Genomic DNA, 21,037 nt, shown 5'->3' with positions numbered 1-21,037 from the left:
TTCGGGCGTCTGATTGGTAGCATTGTTCAATTAGCCGTCATCCTCATCAACAAGCGTTTCAACAGCTGCAAAAATTCAATGACTTCGCACGCTAAACAATACTGCAACACCTCCTTCCTTCCACTCGTTTAAATTTTCTGCCACTGCCCGAGTCCTTGTCGTCTGCTTCAGACGACCAAATGGCGCCAAGTGAACTCCCGGTTTCGAAGCGCCAGCTGTCTTAGTTGTTGTCTATACGGCATCACTTCGACTACCCTCTCCCTTCAATGGTCTTCGTTCTGAAGGCGTCATTGCTTTAGCCCTCAGTGGCACAACCGCTGGGGGCGCCATCTTGTAAATATTTCATCCCGCAAGTTCCTTCCGCAGCCGCCAACGGGTCTGGCCTGTCACAAGTGAAGTTTTAGCCGAGCGGCTAGCACAATACAGTCCACAGAGACAGGCAGCATCCGTGGTGCCGAAGGATACTTCTCCCCGTATAGCAAGTCCTCCTCCGGGCCAATGGCAGCATTGATTAGTGATTTTCGTGGTCGTATTGCCTTGTGTTTGCCTATATAGATAGCTTCGTTCGTATAAACGAGTTTCGTGCCTAGTAGTTACCAAGTATAATTGGTGTATGTCTGTATGTACGTGTGGTTACTGAAGTGCTCGTTAGTAGAAGGGAGTACTCTGCTCCCTTCGTGGATTAGCCATTCGTTGGATAAAATGTTGCGCGCAACTTGACAGGATATAAAGAGCATTCAGTGCGATTTTCCGAGTGGATAGATCCGAAGCATATAGTCAACGGTTGGAGTTTAAAGCGTGACGGTAAGTTTACTTCGACAGAATATTCTAATAATATTTGCATTGAGTTGAGTTACAGTATTTCGCGTGATTATTGCTACAAGTTACTACAGTTGAGCTCTTATGTCCTCTTGGTCTTCACCGGAGGAGCCGAGAACGGCTAAAGTCAGATCTGGCTGTTGCTGCGAGCTGCTCTAAGAAAAGTATCCGTTGGTGAATTATACCGGTCGAGAGGAGTCAATGACTCCGTTTTACGGCGCCGTCTTTTCGCTTTGTTACCGATGTTGTTCTCGCGCCTGCTGCCGCCATATAACAGAGAGTTACGGAGGGCTACTGTTTTGAAAATTGCAGCAGTTACAACGGACTACACTGGATTTTTTATCGGGCAGCTGGTAAACATTGAATAGCAGCAGTAGCTACCGTTTGTTTGACGCTACAGAAAGAACTCTTGACGCGACCTCACATAGGCGGAGTGACGCGACAGAGAACCTAAAAGAAAATGCGTTGTTGTTCCATAAAAGGTTTATTCCTGCATGCCATCGTATGGTACGTATCTGCATACGTTCATGTCGCGCTATTTTCCAATGCGTTTCTCATATGCTTGCTGCGTAGCTGAGGTGCGTGTTGATTGAGCTTGAGCAGTTTGAAGGGTGAGGAGCTGAGGCAGATTGGTGCGTTCCAAGTAACGTCTGTGAATCGGGCCAAGTTTATAGGCGCTTCTCCGAAACGTCTAATTGTCGCAAAGCTGTCATGCCAAATTGGTAATAGGCCAAAACTTGCTTACTAAGGGGACTGCTATAATTTGTATAATATAACCTACATACATCATATGGTTTGTCAAAGCTCTTATAAAAATTAGAACATTGTAATAAAGTAAAACGAATAAGTTATGTACAGCGGAACATAAAAGTTTTATTGAGAAAAAGTAAATTTGATATAAATGTAAGTAATAGTAAGATAGAAATCAGCGTACACGGGAATTCATTTGCAAACGAAATGGTGACAGAAAAGAGTTAGACACATTGTGTTATGTCCTGACGTTTAACTAGAATGTGTTTGGCCATATCTCGAAGCATACGGCATTTATTAAAGGTACTATTACAAACTATCGCATAAACCCTTCACTAAAAAAAAACAAGGCAAATTTGTTTTAGACGGAGAGTAAAAGCAAAACTAACACCTATTGAGGTAATGACTAGAGTCGGTTAGCAGCGAGTTGAAAGGAAAATAACTACAGATGAGCCGAAGGGTCGAATTCAAGTCTGAGTCTCTTTTATTAGTTAGAAATCGTCTCCTATTTATATTACTATGTTTCTGATGTTACAATCTGCTGTCCACTGTACGCTTAACGGATAACAAATTACGACAGAACGAAAAAAAAAACGAAGTTGATATTTGTTTTGGGGCTTGTAACGGCTCCCGCATACGATACACGAATATATTTCATAAGGTACGGCTCTAGCCATTTTTCATCGATCATGGGAACCACCTAGCATCTGTGTGACTAAGTAGTCTTCAGCCGTAAAAGCTTTTTGAAACTATTTCTTAAATACCCTATCAAAAATAAAAACTTTTGAAGTTGTAAATTTAATTTCATGTTGTCACAGAATTGCAGTCTTCCGTAATCGACGAGGTACAATGTCGTTAGCTATACACTCTATATACACGATCGCATTAAAAGATTTGGGACGGGGCTAGTTGGTAACAGGTGGTTTGAGCCTTAAAGTTACAGGCAATACATGATAGCCTGTGCGCGCGGTGAAAGTAATAAGGAAAGCAGTGGCCTAGTGTTGTCGACTGCGTAGTGCACACGTTTGTGTGCAAGTTGCATAACAACCTCAAGGATCTACTACCTAAAAAAACTACTCAAAAAAAAATACCTCTCTATTATTTTAGCTAGGATAACACTCAAAACTTCATTTAAGAAATAATTCGTTTTGATCTTTTGTTAGAAGAAAGAGATTGTGTGATGCTTATGATACATATGAAAGCGCATGCTAATATTGACTGCGTTTATGGGGAATATATGCGCCGTTAAAAATGTAGAGAAAAATAGTATTTATTGACTTAGATGCTTGTGATAGATGGAATCAATTTGAGAAGCATCCAACTTGGCCTAAAATACATGCGGGATTCGACCAATATTTGTTTCAAGACTTAAACTCTTCTATGTCATCCGGTTCAGTGTCCCAATTAGATGAGGCAACAGCAATTTCCAATATGTTTTTTCCTACCGAGTGGTCAAAATATATTTGCGCTTTTACGGAAACGCCAGCCTTGACCAGTATACGTTGATCACTGACAACACATTAGCATGATGAGACCCAACTTTTAATAGTCGTAAGTCGACCTGAAAATGATTACTACTTCGTTCGGGATTCAGAAGATGTTTGGGAGTTTATTAGAATCAATGGATCGCTCAAAAGTGAAACGGATTCTCAAAAAAAAAAAAAAAAGAGTTACTATAGTCCAAATCGTTCCCTACGGAGAGCACCGTGTAACATGTTAATTAGTTATTTAAAAATAGTCGGCTCTAAAATTGGTATTGATTCCAATAAAAAATAAAACGTAGTATAGCCTTTCTTTATCACTACCGCTGTAAACGGCAGATCGCAGAAAATATTTGTTGATGGATTTCTTTTGTGCTTAGTATTGAAATACATTTACATGGCGAGATCAAATAGCTTATTTTTTACAATTTGTTACCGGCGCATAGGTAGGGGGAAAGTGGACATAAATCTGCACTCAAAAATGCTGCCCCTAAATAGTGGCTCTGAAGCGTCAATCTCGGAAATTGCAAAAGTGCCGTTGTTTCCTGGAAAAAAAAAATCGCACAGCTTATCTTATTCACCCGCGTTCATGTTCCATAGGCAAGTTCCCCTCTAAAATGTGAACCCTCTACGCGCTTTCATAAGCTGTTCGAGGAGGCGATATGAGGAACTAATTTTAGGCAAAAAATCCAATACTTCGACGATATACGAATCTAGTTCGAACTAAATTCGTGCGTTGTCCTTATTCTTCACTTCCGTGTGTTTTCGTTCGTTTTTCAGTTTATTTGAAATAACTTTGCCATTCCGCTGCTTACGCTAATGCCGCCAAATTACTACATAGGACGACTATCATGTTTCATCACGTACAGTCCACCATGTCCTTGTCAACATTTTTCAGTTTTTTAGTATATAGTCGTCGTTTATACCTTAAGTAAACACCGCACCCGAAATCGTTTGCATTTCCGTGTTTGGTTTACCATCTCCATTCTACGAGGCCTGATAGCTTTTGTTTAGTCCGTTTGATTTTCCTGTCCATTTTCCCTCTTATTTCCTCCGACACATTTGATGTTATTGTCGCCTTGTTAGCAAAGCCTTAGCATTACGTGCCGACAAATTTGGTTGGTGTTTTTCTGTTGACAGTAATAAACTGGGGTGTCACCACTGCCTTCGTTGTACCAAAATGTGTTGGTCGTTGGGCGGTTGCTTATTGCGTAACACGTCCCGACGTAGTCTGTCAGCAACGGTGCCTATAATAACTATAAGGCTAACAGTTGTAACCATTTGCTTGCTGATCTTTTTTTCACTCGTTTCCCTTGCGTAACAACCGAAGGCAACGCAAGCAATGAGCCAGAGAGCGAAATACGGTTATCGCTCGGAGCTGACTATAACCGTCTACAACTGAAGGCAAACCGGACATCCCTTGAGTATATTAGCGAATGTAATCGTTTGAGAGCCAAGTACTGGTGCAGAGGACTGCCCGGTTACCACAGAGACACGGAGGGGAGACAGCACGACTAAAAAAGAAACGCTGACCACGATGACGACACGAACGGAGTTTTCAGCTCGGTTAGCTCTTGTTTGGCTTCTTGTAAGCGTTATTGCTGTTGCTGCACTTTTTGCCGGTCATTTTCAATAGTGCAGACTGTTATCTTCGTTTGCATCAGTCCACTTCGTCTACTTCGAATTTCGGTCCAAACGGGGTGCTCCTCTTTATTAATTAGCCGCTTGGGCAGAAGGCTGCGGCCGTTTCTTTGCTTTGGGCTGAGGCACCCACTAAGACAAAGTTTGCTAATTCGTGCGGAGCGCGTGTGCACTATTTTTGATGTATTTTGCTGCAAAACATTGAGGAAGACACGGCAACAACATCCGCAGTTCTCAGAGCCGTCGGCATTTGCTGATTCTATTATTCCCAACGCTCCGATGAATTAGCAGACGCGGTCTACATTGCTCGCAAAGTTTCTGTTTTTCGTCGCTTTCTGGATGGTTTGCTGTTGAGTAATCGTCCGGCGTTTGATCTTTCTGTCCCATTCCATACATACTTTTGCTGCCTGGTTAAAATGACTGGCCTCTGTAGAACCGACTTGAAAACGCAACAGCTTGGGCAAAACTTGCGTCATCACTTGGGCACCATGCAGCGCATACCCCGTCGTCATTGCTGTGGTCATACCAACGGAATCAGTGTAAGAAACCCACATGCACAGTGCTATGCCGATCTAGCTCATCACTGCTGCTCTGATTGCCAAACAGTGATCACTCACCAGTAACCGACCGCAGCACAAATGGTTTGAGCATCTAAGAATTTGTTCATCAGTCACCTGGTCAACTTAGTGGTTTGTCTGTCATACTTTTTTTGTATCCAACGCGAAGCAGTTCAGTGCTTGTCGCTGCGGTTATTATAGCAGCTGGTTGAAGTAAGCTACCAACAGCGATCCGCAAATAACGATCGCTGTCGTGCTCTCGGCGCGGAATTGTAAATACAGATAGATAACCGAGTGCTGTTGTTACCCACAATGTAACGCCAAGTCGCGTTGAGTAGGGGAGTACGCGGAACCCACTTGATAATGCGGCGGTTCGTTGCTGCCGTCAGGTGGATGACACCGAACTGACGGTTGGCCACCCGATATGTTTGACGGGCTGATAACCGTATGTTTACTGGTCAGCTACGCGCTAAGGACTGAGCCCTAAATGACTGTCTTGTAAAGGCAACTGAGAATTGTCCGGCTGCATGTGACGATCTATGTCGGGTAGTTGTCGTCTTAGCGTCGAAATGGGTTGACTCATGACTTAGCAAAGCTGAACCGAACAGATAAGTCTAGTCAAGATCAAGGAAATGGACAAATTGAATACAATGCTAGCGTAGCCGAAGTTATCTAAACGACCATCTCGTCGTGAAGAAATGGGCTTGTCAGGCCATCCCTTAATTGTTAGTCTGTCTAGGGACCAAAATCTCCCCATAGTGTCCGAAAAATGTGCCTCGGTTGAACTTAGTGGGACCTAACCCAGGATACCTTAGTTGCTGCCCAAGTTATGATCCCATCGAGAACACGGATTGTACCAACAGGTTTCTGACATCGTCTTACCATTGAGTCGAAAACACCTTCCTTTATCTTCCATAGAATGGTGTCAACGCGTGTTTTCTGCCACATTTATCGTTCATGGTGCGGACACTGATTTCATGGATTGGGCCATGTCTCACGCTACTGTCTTTGCTTCTGTTCCCTTCGAGGCTCGCCGTTTAGCATTCGGCTGGCATTTATAATAACGAAAAGACAGCGCCAAGGACCCTAACGGCGAAGTTTGCCAGACGCAGTCGGTCGTTTCCTTAGCGGTATTAGACGATGTCGCTGTGGTAATGACAACAATAGCTGAGGGGCATTGGTGCTCGCTGTCTTTGTATTCGTCACCATTCATCCGGCATTATTGCTGTGGATGAGGCGGGCCTGAATTACGGGTACCGTTAAGAGTGCCGGCACTACTGCTACGAAAAGCCTCGGTCGGGGCTATCGACAACTGTAACAACAGCAACAGCCACACCAACAATGCCTTTGCAATAAGGTAGTCGAGAATTCGTCATAACGGGGTAACGTAACAAAGGTTATGAGTTAACACTACGCCAGTCGCCATCGTAGAAACGTTTCTAACGACGAGGTCGCCACGATAAACAAACCTGATAACGACCGGTAGACCGTTGTTGACAAACGAAGTTACGTTTTGCGGAGACACACAATGCCACATACAGAGTGTACACATATTAGCATATATTATCGATAATCTGTGTAGGAAACAGTAATGGAAGAGGAATTACAAGGTAATTCTATTACATTATTTGGAGGAATTTGGGAGATGCTGGCATTCTCACATATTTGCAGGCAGTGTGCGGGGTGAAGACAGAAGAAGTAAAAAAACCGCAAAAAAGACAAATAGAGGTACATACCCGATACTTTCATATGACAGTTGGACTGCGCTGAAGATCGTTCAACTTTAGGACAGTCTCAACAATGGTGAGTCAAGAGCTCGCCATTGTTGAGACTGCGTTGAGACGTAGCGTGAGTTAAAGCGGAGACAAGCCATTTCGTGTGCTGACCTTTTTTCAAAACAATGATCCTCACGCTCTTTTAGCCGATAGACGTCAGCTCACTTATCAAAGGGGAGGTACTCTCAAGCATGCGAAGCGATTAACGGCCAAGAAACTTCGGCTAAAAGCTGTGCCTGTCGATCAATTGTACAGTATGTGAGTAAGGTGTTAACTGCATATAATACTTAATTGCTCATGTGCTTTTATTATTTATGATGAAATCGTCAGCTCTGTATTCATAGTACAGTGGTGCTTTAATAAAAACAGCTTACACTGAAGAAATAATAAAACTGGGGAAAAGGCTGACGACTGTGTTTTTATTTATCTGCGTTTTCTTTTTCACTCTTCCGTTTGCTAATAGACATCGTGGAAAAGCCGTTTTCGTGTTGGCACCGTTTCGTACGAAGCAAAAGTTTTATTTTGAGCTTGGATCACAAAGAGGAAATATCCGACAGCGCCTTTTTGCCAATATTCAGAAGCTGGAGAAGCAGTCCCGGAAATTTGTTTCCTTTACGGCGATTGCTCTATCAAAAGAAACATGGGCTCATCTTGTTTCAAAATTGGTTTAAGGCGATTCTCGTCGAATTTCACCGCACGTACCACCTCTATTACAGGTTGGTCTGTGAACTCTTTGACCTTGAAGAAGAACGCGGCGCAGCAAGTGAGAAAAATCCTTTTGGGGTCTAAACTTATGATAAAATGGCTACAAAGCCCTTCCAACAAGATTTTAGATGACATAGAACATTTGATTATCAGTAAACGGGACAACAGAGAAAAGCAGGCCGTAAACAACGACTGCCATTATTTTATTAGCACTTTGGTATATACTGCTACTAAATTTAAACGTCTTTCAGTTTTCTTTTTACAATGTAGCCTATCCTCCGCAAAGGCGGTGAAAATGAGACTGTGAAACTCCCTACAGCGAATTATGCTTAGTGGGAGACGACTCCTGCTTCTAATGGATTCATTAAAACTAGGAATGAAAAAAAGCATATGCACGATTCAAACCTAAGCCTGCATCACGTTCATGCCACAGATCGATCTATGGAGAAACTTCTGGACTCCGTTTGTCTTAACGTAATGTACCTTCTCACTCTGAAGCAGGCCCCTAATTTCGTTTCTACGCACTTCAAAAATTTCGTTACTTTGAGCGGTGAAACTTGAAAAAAAAGCGGTGAAAATACACATCACTATCAGGCTTTTTGCGCGTTTCATTTGTCTCTCCTAGTCATCTCCATAAAGTTTTTACGCCATGAATACCCATCTCCTTTTCCATGTCTATGGCGGCTGCGATTATTAGTTGATACCGCTGTAGCTGCCCGCCGTTAAGAAATGCTTGAGAGAGTGTATTTATTATGCAGCAGTAACGAGTGAAAATGCTTCGACGTTAAATGAGGACCAGCGGCGTCGACACTGAACGAAACGCCGTTGGTCCACATTGCAATAGAGGTCAGCTGAATAGCAACTTCTGACGTAAGTAAGCTCGCAGTCACTTGTCAATAGTTCGCTATGCTAAGAATGATAAGCCATTTAAATGCACAGCGTTCTGTCTTTCCAGTCTGGTGATCATCTTCGCCGTTGCTGCTACTCCTTGCGTTAAGCTTGCTATCCTTGCGTGTCGCCCATTTTACGGTCGCCTTAATGTGGTCTTTACTGACAGTGCTGTCAGTGTTTTTGTTGTCCTTGTTACTGATGAAGAGGACGAAGCATCGTTGTTGATGCCATTGTCATCGTCGTCGTCGTCTTCTGCTGTTCGCTCTTGTTGTTGTTGTTGTGTCAATTTATGCTGTTTTTAAAAAATCCTCCGTCCGCCGTAGCGCTCATTTGCTGCTGCAGTCATAGGGTTCACTGACAGTGAGCCAGTGGGTCACCTTGAGCGAAGTGAAGTTCGCAGCTGTCATGCCATGGAGGAAATAATGGGTTAAACTGTCATAGGTGAAGGTGGCCGTAGCGGCTACTACGAAAGCTAAATTTGCCATAACCAAAGTATTTTCATTTCTTTCTATGTAAAGCTTGACATATGCGACAATATGACAAACTTAATGGCTAGCCTTTGGTGACAAACTGGAATTTATTCAAATAAAAAAGCGTATTTATTAACACGAAAGGTATGTTACAGGAATCACATATTCTAGACAAATATATCTGCTGCATAGCTCTCTTGAAACGCGCTCCGTGCACTTGTTTCATGGTGCTCGCCGGGTTGATATTCAAACACAACAAAACTGTCGTCGCTGTCTCGGCTCCGAACGTGTCAAACCGACAAACTAACAAGAAATTAAAAAAAAAGTCCAAAATCATTATCACTCACCCATGCCTCATACGTACGGATATAAATAATACATATATATGTCTATGTTTTTCACGTAGGTTGGCGAGAAACTTCAATAAACTACCCTCTTCCATGAGTACATTGGCCATTATTTGAGCCGCTACCGCTGCTGTCAGCTTGCCTTGTTTCTTTGTTTGTATTTCTTTTACGTGTGTTCAAATGGTGCATCGCAAATGGACCTAATTGAACGTAATTGGCTTCGAGGAAATCAAACTTCGAAGCTTACAACTACTTAACCTAGCAGACATATCACCCAATTGCTGGAAAGCGCCATCGTTTCTATCTGGCAAGCGTGCTTTCAGTATTTACCTTTTTATCTATTGGGTCCTTCTATGTACTATGTTTGTTCTATATGCTTCCACTTATTTGTAAAGTTTATTTGTGCTTATCGTTGTTTATTGTTGTAATTGCCCGCTGTTCATTCATTCTGGTAGTTGAATTGCTAGGTCTGTTTTGGTCTGTATGAATTACAACTACAGTAGTACACAAAGCAACCTATATATTTTTATAGCCATTTCGTCTCCATTGACAACCATAGAGAGGTTGGACTTACGTCGAGAATAACACGCCATAGCCAACCGTGGGCCAACAGATCCAAAACTCGCCACGAGACAATAGTTGCTCTATGGAAAATACAGGGGGAGAACGATTTTTCATGCAGATAAGTATCGATTGATCTAGCAAACTGTGGTTTCAGCAATTGCACGAACAACCGCAGCAGAAGTAGTAAAAATTACTACATTAATTGGTCAAAACGAACATCAGCTTCTGAACATAGTAGACTAACGTGGACAATTTCCGATTCTCTGTTGTTCATGACAGGCTTTCGTTAGCCGATCAGTCCATGCTAATCAGCTAGACGAGAACCCTGCTTCGTAGAATAGGGATGACAATTGTAATGATGAAAAGACTTCTGTGTGATTTGTTATTGTTAATCGCATAGAACGAAGGCACGGCGGAACAGAAAGATAGCCGCAGCAATTTATAAGACGACTGACTAATATACATAATATGAATTGTAGATGGCGGTACGGAGAAGGGCGAACTATGTGACGAAGTCAAGCACCAGAAAGCGGAATGGTTACAGAAACAGAAGAGCAAACAACGTTCGTTAGATAATAGCCGGTCGAAAAGCTACTAACGAGACACGGGGGTATCGTAGAATGCTGTACGGTGAGAAAGTGATTTCGGTTCGGCAAGTAAATGTTCGACAATGTTTGCTCAGTTAACATCATTGCATGCGTCTGTTATGCCACTTACTCATTTGTCGCTTGTGTCGATATAGTATTTGTTATAGCTCGTTGGGGGGCGACACCGTCTATTTGCCGGTTCTTGACCAAATTAATCGTTCAGATAGGCTAACGTACCAGGACGCACAACGAGGTTTGACGTCGCGTCACAGTTGGTTGTGGGCTTACATCACCGACATTTGAAGCGGTATAAACAAATGCTTCCGGTGCGAGCACAGTAAAATTCAGTGGACGCTATAGGACGTCTCTCGCGCAGTGTAACACTATCAACGTGTGTGTGTGGGATGTAAAGCAGGTACATCGATGTCGCTCAATCACCACGTCCATGTGGCTTCATGGCAAACACGCTGGCGGCAGACAATCGTCGTGCGTTGTGCTTGAGACGGTCAGTATGTAAGTTGGTGCGGCAGCACTCCTTTTCGCTAGAAACGGGCCGGTTAGCATGCTGCTGATAAGGTGTGGCACGCAGGGCGAAATCGAGCTTGTTGAATTCTAATTGAAAAACAAAGCTGGTGTTACATAGTCGTTTCGTTGTGCTGTCAAAGCGTATGGATTCGAGCGAGGCATACTCCAGCGTATTGGATTTAACAATCATTCAGAAATTCAACTGATTGTTATTCAGCCATCATTAGCTGTTATCAAGCTGCTAAGTAGCTATTGTAGAATGGTAAAATTGTGGAGAAGGGAAAGTTCTTTTGATATTCTAATGTGCGCACGAATGATTCTGTCGAAGGTTAGAAGAGCATGGACTCGGTGACAGTTCGTTGCAATGGTCTTATTTACGTCAAACGATACTGGTATGATCGTATGAACTTCGCATATTGTATAATAAAGGTCCGGCGCTCCCTGTGAAGATACGAATTAAGCGAAACATCGTTGGTTGCGACAAAATTCATACGTCCCATATTTTTTTCTCTGAAGAATTTTGTATTATCTTAGAATATCCCGCCGAAAAGCTATACTAACTTGCATCTCCGTGTCGTTCTAAAGCACAACTCGGTGCCCGAGACTCCGCACGTCAAACTCCACAAACGTTTCATGAAAGCGATTCGTTTATCATGTAGCTGTGTCGAAGACCGTTAGCTTATCGCAGCTTTACCGAAGCGAGCTTAAACCTAAAAAGTAATATTGCTTTTGTCCTGTTTGCGCGTCTAGCAGCACAAACGATGGACACTGCATTCGACGACGACTAGATTTGACCTCTTGAAGCGGAAGAAGAAAGGACTTGGCCAAAAATCGGTCGCCGGGTAGCGTTGAAATAGTTACTATTCTTTTTCTGTTATAAAGACCGTAGCTTGTCTCTTGCTTAGTGCGCTTGGGAATAAATGTAAATCTTTCATTGTAGTTAAGTGCCATATTATTATCTATGAAAGAAAAGAATAGTTAAGGTCCTAGCACGATATCCATAGTATATGAGTATGCACAATACGAGATAGATCGCTTATTCGATTAATAGTTCGGTTGTCATATAAGTCATCTCGGTTTACAAACCAATGGATAGGTTGAAAGATTTAGTTCGGCTTACATTCTCGTCGAGTCAACTGTAAACTCAAGCTTGTTAATTAATTTATGTGCGTTGGCACAGCGGGGTATTTCCGAATGGTAGCATCATTCGAGAAGACTCGAAGTTTACGGAACTCCCACTAGTGCGTTGTCGTTCACTCAGCTAAAAGAGGCAAGTGGGCATATTTGAATGGATTAGAAAGTTTTGTAGGGCTTTGAAAGTTCAAAATAGTGCGAGCTCTTTGTTTTTAGGCCCCCCACTAGTCTATGTAGAAAGTGGGTTCTTTTTATTTACGTTTAAATGAGACAGCGGCAGGCTCATATTGGTGAACTCGAAAGCAAAACTCTGTAAGGGGCCCCACTATTCTTTCATGCGTAAAAATGTATCGTCAAGATAACTGTTTTTTTTCATCACAGTTTTCAGGCATACGAGGCAAATCGCAAAAGTGCTTTTCGTTACCGTTTGAAATATCACAAGAATACGCACTCAGAAGACATACGTACGCTATGTGAAACATATGCGATTAGTAAATCGAGCGAAATTAAAACATATTCTTAAATGAACAACGCCACTGTAGTCTCATAATGATTTAAAAGCGCCTTGCTCAAACGCTCTTATAGATTTTTTGCCAGGTGATAAAATCGATTCTGGTAACCTGTGGGGCACAGCTATATCAAACAGTCAATACTTGTCCTTGTATATAAAATACAAGCACCGTTATAAGGACCCGGCTGCTTCGGATAGATGCACTGGCCATCGTACGGCTGGTAGCTGTTCACCGTGGTAAACGGTAGTTGCAACAACCAACTGGCCATTAAGAAGCTTCGTACGGAATCAATGTGAATCAACAGCCTTTTTAATGTTTATTGATTTACGATCGTCACAAGTCCTAGCGTTCACAAACCTGGTGCTCCAAGAGCCATCGGCCTCGTCCTAACACCAAACTCTCCTCGCCTTCTCCAAACGCCTTTTCGTTAAAGCTAGCGTCAGCCGTGATTTTAGCGTCACTTGCCCTTTGCTACAAACGCACGCAGACATGCACATTGTCGTCTTTGTCGTGTACATTCTATGTAGATAGAGATTTTGAACCGTCTGCAGATGGGACGAACCGACGCTAGCCCCACGATCACATCACGGTCAGACGAAACGCGGAGGTTGCCTCCGCCTTTTGGCTAGTATGGAACCTCTGTCGATTGAGTCCGATAGAGGGATTTACGTCGCGACGCTTTTCGTGACGGCTCCGTGACGAATTGATGCCTGATGCTCATGCTCAGTCACACCGATTCTGCTCAGGCTGATTGTCGTTGATGGCGACTTGTCGCTTGGTCCGTTCATCAGTCAGTTTTTCATTCCCGATCGTTGGGTCGGCTTAACAGTGTTTGCTTCCTCAACTGATCCGGTGCATGTGCAGAATCGAAAACAACATCAGTCCTAACAATAATATAAGCGGCAGCAGCACTCGCCACCAAAACACAAAAATAGCTAAACAACAAACCGATTCGGCCTAGCAAATTCCCCAAAGGCGCCGTTGTCTGCGTACGTTTCTATATATACATGGACACCAAATTTGGCTATGACACGTATGGGCTTCATGTAGGCTGCTTCGGCGATGATATAGTGAACGCTATAACAACTTTCGAAGACCAATGCCAATAACTAGCAAGTATGGTCGATGCGTGCTTAGTCGCAGTAATATTATAGTAATTAACAGTCCGTGAACGAAATCTAGGCTCAGTTGTTGCTATTGATACCGTCTAGTACCAGAATACAGGTTTCCATGAGCTTGATCATCTAGATTGGTTGTCCATGAGTCTTTGATCAGTTCTTCTGTCAGACCTATGTCCTACTGCACACGGTGCTAGTGTATCAGTGGCGGTTCCCCATGGCGGTGTCCTACCTTTAGTCTATCCTACTTCTCTATCTCGATTCTGCTATGTGCTTCCTATTATGAGACTGTCATTTTTACGGTTGGACCTTCTGGCTAACTGCACGATAGACTAAAGAAGTATATATATATATATATACATGTTGTGTTGGGGCCTATACATTATATCTGTTCATTAGTTTTATTTAGTTCGACACTATGGCTGCTGATTTTGAGAAAGGACCTTCTAGCAAGCTGGCCGGCACACATTACTGCATTTTGCGCTCACTCGGTGGCTTTTCACTCTCCGCCGGAAACCGCTATGGCTTGACATCCGTCGGCTTCGAAACAGTTCCTACTGCAAACGAAATAGGCCCCTCTCGTATAGGCCTGTTACGCCCACGTTTCTAAAGCACCTCACTCCGTTCTAAGGTTTTTTTTTGTCCGGATGGAATCTGCTTCACGTAAACGCATGATTTGAAGCATATGGTGTTGTTTATATGAGGTCAGGTAAGTTGCTGAGATAATAACGTTGAGTAGCATTTATATAAAAATATACGAACCGGCATTTATATAAAAATCAGTTGTCGGGACCATTATTGAAACAATTCCCGAGCCAAAAAACCTTCTACCCAGCTGTGATATTCTATTCGCGACACATTTGTACTAACAGTTATGATAATGAGGGCGATATTCCCTTTCGTCCGTACAATTAAATGTCGAGGCGGACTATCCAGCTATCGTTTAACAACATGTGTGCAGATGCACCTTTTCTCGCTCTACAGGATCGACAACCCTGCAGTAGTTCAGCGATCACCACCACTGCAAAATCCAAGGCCGGTATATTTAGTGTAAAGTAGATGGACGTAAAAAATGGCCCTGTTAATAAAGCGCGCGAGAAAAAATTAAATGTCAATTTTAGGGAAGAGAAAAGGATAGGGGGCAATCACCGGTGAAATTTGCATCCGGCCTACTGATTAGTGCAAATCCCCGCTATACTAGCGTCGCTGTGGTGCAGATTGAGGGGTTTGTATCAGATACTGGTAGGCGAACCGGCAAGGCGGCCAGTATCTGTAGCTTGTCAAATAAGAGAAACGCCTCTAGCGAGCGTCATGACGGAAATATGCTCGAGCGATTTAGAAGCGTGATTGACATGTCATGTCCGTTGCATAATATTGCTTGGCGTTTAGTTGAGATGTATATGTTTTTTTGGTGAACGAAGTTTCACCTTATTGTGCCGTAGCAAGCCTAACTGGTAGTTTTGAAACATTTACAATGCACAGAAGTAAGAATAATACCTCCAAAGCTATTTATATTGCTCAACGTGTTATGAATGAAATATTTAGATTTTCCAAATCTTACTTTTAGAAAGCGATGTACATAGTATCATAATTGACGCCTGAGCGATAGATATATCATTAGCAAACTAGGTAACTAACAGAGAAAAAAAAAAAGAGAGTCCATGGCATTTCGGATCCATGTACATTAAACTCATCCGAGCGTAGAATGTTGCTAATCAACATATAGAATTGTTCTAAACTTATTCTATTATTATGCGGCAGTGTTGTACCTTGCGTATAACTTCCACACGTCAAAAACGGCGGGTAGCTATCGTTGTGCCCTATCAAGTGTCATTACATTGCAATTACAAATAGCTGTAGAACTTGAGCACGGTCATCAAAACGGTCTACTTCTACGTATTTAATTGCAGATGCATCTATTGCTAACGCTGGCTTACGCTTCTAAAGTTAATATTGTTTTGTCGCTTTCGCAATTGTCTCACCTATTCTGGGTAAAAAACGGTACGTACCACAATAGTTATTTGATGATTTTTATATCCTACGGAAGCGTTCAGTAAATACTGATGCGGCGGTTTACAGTTGGATGCTAATTAGTAACTAGTTAACGACAGCCTGCAGATGGTGAACGTTGAAATAGCGAATCGTTTCCATTTGCTTCATTTTCTCCTTTGTCTTCCTATCATCCATCTATTTAAAAATACCAAATATCCATCGACATCGTCTGCTACGCCTTAAGCCGCTTTTCTTCCCGAACCACGCCAGTCCATCATTTTTATACATAGTTCATATCTGGTCGACGGCAGCTCGCTATCGCTATCAGTAAGTGGCCACTAATTGATACGTCGTGTTTCATTTCGCTCACTTTCCCCGTGGTGATTTAATGTACAGCATAACTTTAGATAGTGTAGACTGCTTCGGATAACAGGTTGTTAGCGTTTTTTCGAGAAAGCTGTGACTAGTCCCTTCTCCCCGAGTCGGATCTGTAAGTGAAGAGGCATTGGGAGAGACCAACGGACAGGTCCAGTTGGTGCACGATGCATTCAGTGTTTTAGCGAAACAACTACCTTTGTCAATGGAGGCTAGCGTACGTCAGCATAAGTGATTCTTTGTGTGTGCGTGGGACCAGTGAAAGTTTGCGATGCTTCATAATTAGTTAAATAAAGGAAGTAGGCGCTCGGAAGTTAGCATGCATGGCAGAAGACAACATTGTGGCTTCTTGGCACCTTTAATTGTAGTCCATTGGTAGTAGCTGTTTGGTTCGTGATCAAAGTTACTGATGTTGACTATTATTGGTATAGTAAATAAATAATAATCACTGAATGGGTGGAAGCGTCCAGCATCTGTGACCAATGCATGGCGAATGTGCCAAAACCCAACGAACACAGACCTAGAATAATGGTGTACAAACAAGTATACAGATGTTCTAATCCAAGGGCAACACGTTATGCGTTCGACGTAGTTCTAGTTATTTTGTTCTCGACGAGTAGGGATTTACTCAGCCGTATGTTCTGGTTGATGAATGAATTTGATGCCTATGGGAAAATTAGGACACGCTCATCGTCCACAGGGTTACCGGTGTATTCAAAAATGTGCGATCAACATATACGAATACAGATAATAGATCGGTCTTCGTAAGATAATTAGTTTTGCGCCAACTTCGTGAAGTCGAAATCTGAAGCCGGCAAAACAGTCGCCACAGTTCTATTCAAGGTTTAATGAAATAGATAACCAGAACGCTAGATTCAAACAACGTAGTGAAACTCCCGCTAAGTAAGGTATGATATTTATTCACGACTTTTGTTAGTGCTGCAATCAGAACTACTCTTTTTGCTCTTTTTTTTTCCTACTCGATCGGTTAGAGCGTCCGGCCAATATGTCTCACTTATTTTAAGGCATACGTCTGATTGGACTTGGGCTATTACATAGATATGCGAGTTTCCTCAAAAGCCGGATAATTACATATCATTTAACCACTTGTCCTGTAAGATGCTTTAATGGTAACGTATTTAGTTATTAAACTGAAAAAAACACGTGGTGGCTTAGATTGGAAACGGGGCGTCGACAGACTCCATTTCGTGTTAATGGGGCCAGCTGTCCGAAGCAATGTTCAGCAACATTACAAGACTTGAGACGCAAAACAGTTAATCATTGAATAAAATTGTCTCGATTTTTTACAAATAGATGATTACTAGTCTTAATTTCTGACGCTGAAAGATGTTCTTGATTATTTACATCGTAAAGACTTATGCCGATTCCGGGTCCATTACTAACTTGACATGGACCCTTGGGAACGTCCAATGTGCATATCATCAAATCACCGCCTTTGTAGATGCATCCGTCACCAGTCGTTGTGATGTCAAAGCACCGTTAGAATACTTTGTAGGAAATATAAAAATCTACACGCAGCGAATAATTTAATCGATGCCAAAGGTTTTTCTTGGCATCGTCATCCTCTTCATAAACGCGTGCTTCGCGTACCACCGTGCTTTTGGGTGTTGTCCTTATAACTTTCGTTGTCGGGATCGTTTCGTTTCTTTTCGTTGGATAACAAGCACCATAGATGCTGCAGTTCCAGAGGAACAGATCGACAGTAGCCCGCGTATATAGCTGCACTGCTGATTAGAGGCGTAGTCAACAGCTGCACCTGCGCGGATTGATCTGTGTTTTCGGTCGTTATCGTCGGTTCGCGATGTCGCTCGTGACCAACATCCGTCTGCTGGTTCGGGATTCACGACGAACTAGCTGCATTGCATGTTTCCGCGAGTAAAACGCTTCGTATCGCAGGGGCAGTGGCCGTGGTGAAAGCCGGCAATTTCGCGCAGGGATTTGATTCTCTGCTTCTTTCTGTTACCATAGTCAACGAGATGGGGCTTGGAGCAAGTAAATAGAAGATATGGATACGAGCTATATTTCAGCTCAAAATGCTGCCCTGCAAAATAAGCCATGCCACGTGTCCGTGGAAGAACATTACCACGCATACAAAAGTGTTGACGGCATCTGTTCAAAGGTGGTAACGACTATGTGATAAAAATAAGCTTATCGTACGATAGCTAGAGCAGTTTGATATGTCGAACATTGTAACTTATACCTTTGCGCCAACCATAATCTTTATCGAATCCGACCAAAGCTATTTGACGAAATTTTGCCTCCTCAGAAGATTTACGGTTAACGTGCTTCGTCTACACTTCGCTACCTAACTTTGACATGAATATTCCCTTAGATCGAATGCTTCTCATCGCTATAGGACTTCGGCTGTCCCAGCTATGTTTTAAGTAAGACAAGCTAGCGGTCCGAAACAATCACTAATTCTACGTAGTTGAATCGGATTTAAATTGCAAACGTAGTCAATATCGTATCAGCGTTCCCAATAGCAATTCTGCATGCTTAATATCAGGCTGAAAAATATAAACAAACCCAAAAGTGGTATCACGACGGCAAAAATAGGATTAATACATCGTTTGCAAAGTTTTGTAGCTGGCGATGGTTCGCCGACTAGGCAACCAGCCAGACGAGCTTCTTATAATAAAGGATTTTGAGTCTACATCAGTCCAATCCTATTCGAATCCGAGTAGTTGCAAAGGAGGTAATTTGTTGAGAACGAAAGACTGTGAGTCACCACAGATCGCAAGATGACGAGATCTGGATGCACGTAGATGGTCAATGGACGCGCGAAATTACGAACGACCGAATGGTTATTGATTTGAGCTAAAAGTTTAAATAAATACTCGGTGGAGCAATTTTAATACTAAATGTGTTTATTTCTAGAGCATTCGTGAAACACAGCTTCTACAGTTACGTCCAGACGATCTGCACGCAATACCGCAAGCGATTTGCCAAGTTTCTACGTTCGTCTTTTATCAGCTTGACAATTCTAACTGAAATACACGAAACGGCATATATGTTTCGTGATTTCCAATAGATGTTAGAAAAACAATTTTCGCATACACAGTCGCTCAATGTAGTTATTCTAACAATAGATCATATTCAAACGGCAGTTCTATCGTGTAATCGCATTGGCTAACTCTACCGCAGCAGAAAAAAAATATTCCGACATACAACACACGCCTAGTGTTAGATTGGAAATCGGCCGATGTCCGCGTACGTGAAAGAAGCCCAGCAGGCAGGTATATCGCGATTAAGCCCGTTTGGAAATAGAACAATATAATTAGGATATCTAATGGTGGCTTGTAGACGTTATCCGGCTGCAATTCCGGAATATCAAACACGGTTCTGCGCGGAAGTGTATTTGAATGTGATGATGGTCCGTTTCGGGCAGCGTACAGAATGATTGTCTGGTAAAATGGACGAGTTGGGCAGTTTGTGGTGCGGAACACATTGAACTTCGTGCTATCCTATTTCGTTTTTGGCTTGAACGCTAATATTACCTCAGGCTCTAAGAAGGGCCATAACCAGAAAACGTGATACTCATCTTGGAATTCTGATATTTACTCGCATCTTCTTTAACGAGTGATCAAAGGGAATTCGCTTACGCCTAGAACCTGACCGAATATTTCGAGCTCTACGTCCTTTATTACTGCTATTAGGTAAACCTCAGATGGCTGGCTCAGCGGCGCGGAACGCGTTGTGTCTAAGCTTGGGCTTCAGACCACCTTGTGCTTCGGTTGCGGCAGCTGTAACCCGTGCAACAAACAACAGGTCTTCGCTCATAAAGAACACCAGCATCGTGGGTCTATATGCCACTGATGCAACGCATCAAATAGTCACCAACCAATGAACTGTCGAGCATATCGCGCTTCACATCGGGGCTGACACTCTGTAATGTAGGTCTGCTTTTTTCGTAGGTTTCGGTGGGTCCGCTTGTGCCGTGGGACCCTTCCTGGATGACCCACGCAATAACACCTCGTGGTTCAGCTCCGGGGTGACTTAATATATGACGAGAGAATACAGGGAATCAGCCTCTACTAGGGAAATTAATTTAATAAGCAAACATGTAATAGCCATACTAACACAGAAAAGCTGGAAATCGTTTGTACCACGAGTGAAATTCGAATATCGGAATATTATAATAATATTTGAATAACAGAATCGGTTGCCTCCTGTTTATTGACACTGAACCAACTTCCTATAGACAACACCTGGACGCCCCTGTTTCACCGTCGATAGTTACAGAACAGCATTACCAGAGTATGCTTACTAGTAGATACGTAGTAAAATGCGTGAATCTTGCAAAAATTCGACGATCCCTCCACACGTTTTTATCCTGGCACGTTGTACATCTGTCGTGACACTTTCCCACTAGGGAACATTAATATTTTGTAAACGGCTATTGTTTAAATCTCTGCGTGCGCGGTCACGTCTGTCTCAAAGACTCACTTCGACGGGCTCACAGCTCGCAACATACCATTGGCATAAGGGACGTGATCAACGTCTCGAATACTCAATATGTTCAACAGATAAGCCGAGTATCATTTTGTGATTCCATTTCGGCTCTCCGCGCTTCCGACAGATGCCCCAATAGTGGACAAAGCATTGCTTGGTTGACTGCGAGTGCGGGGAGAAAGGTACGCTATGTCCATTCGTAAGACGGCACTGCGCGTACGTAATTTATTCATTAAACATTGTACAGACCAAAGCTAGCTTTGTGAAAGTTTCGTGTGGTTTTTTGCCGATAAGATGATTTCACCATTGCAAAACATCTTG

At 42.7% G+C, this 21,037-nt stretch overlaps 1 long non-coding RNA gene across 1 annotated transcript in view; it reads left to right on the top strand.

Moving 5' to 3' along the window:
• The first annotated feature begins 245 nt into the window (after positions 1-245).
• The window catches only part of LOC147751933 (uncharacterized), a 43,426-nt gene continuing 22,634 nt past the window's right edge, over positions 246-21,037 (top strand). The window contains exon 1 of the long non-coding RNA XR_015315483.1: positions 246-804. This is a non-coding gene — a long non-coding RNA (uncharacterized LOC147751933). The remainder of the gene's footprint in view (positions 805-21,037) is intronic.

The sequence above is a fragment of the Varroa jacobsoni genome, unplaced genomic scaffold (assembly GCF_002532875.2).
Source record: "Varroa jacobsoni isolate VJ856 unplaced genomic scaffold, vjacob_1.0 contig01084, whole genome shotgun sequence".
In the NCBI taxonomy this organism is placed as follows: domain Eukaryota; kingdom Metazoa; phylum Arthropoda; class Arachnida; order Mesostigmata; family Varroidae; genus Varroa; species Varroa jacobsoni.
This window is presented reverse-complemented; position numbering and strand designations above follow the sequence as displayed.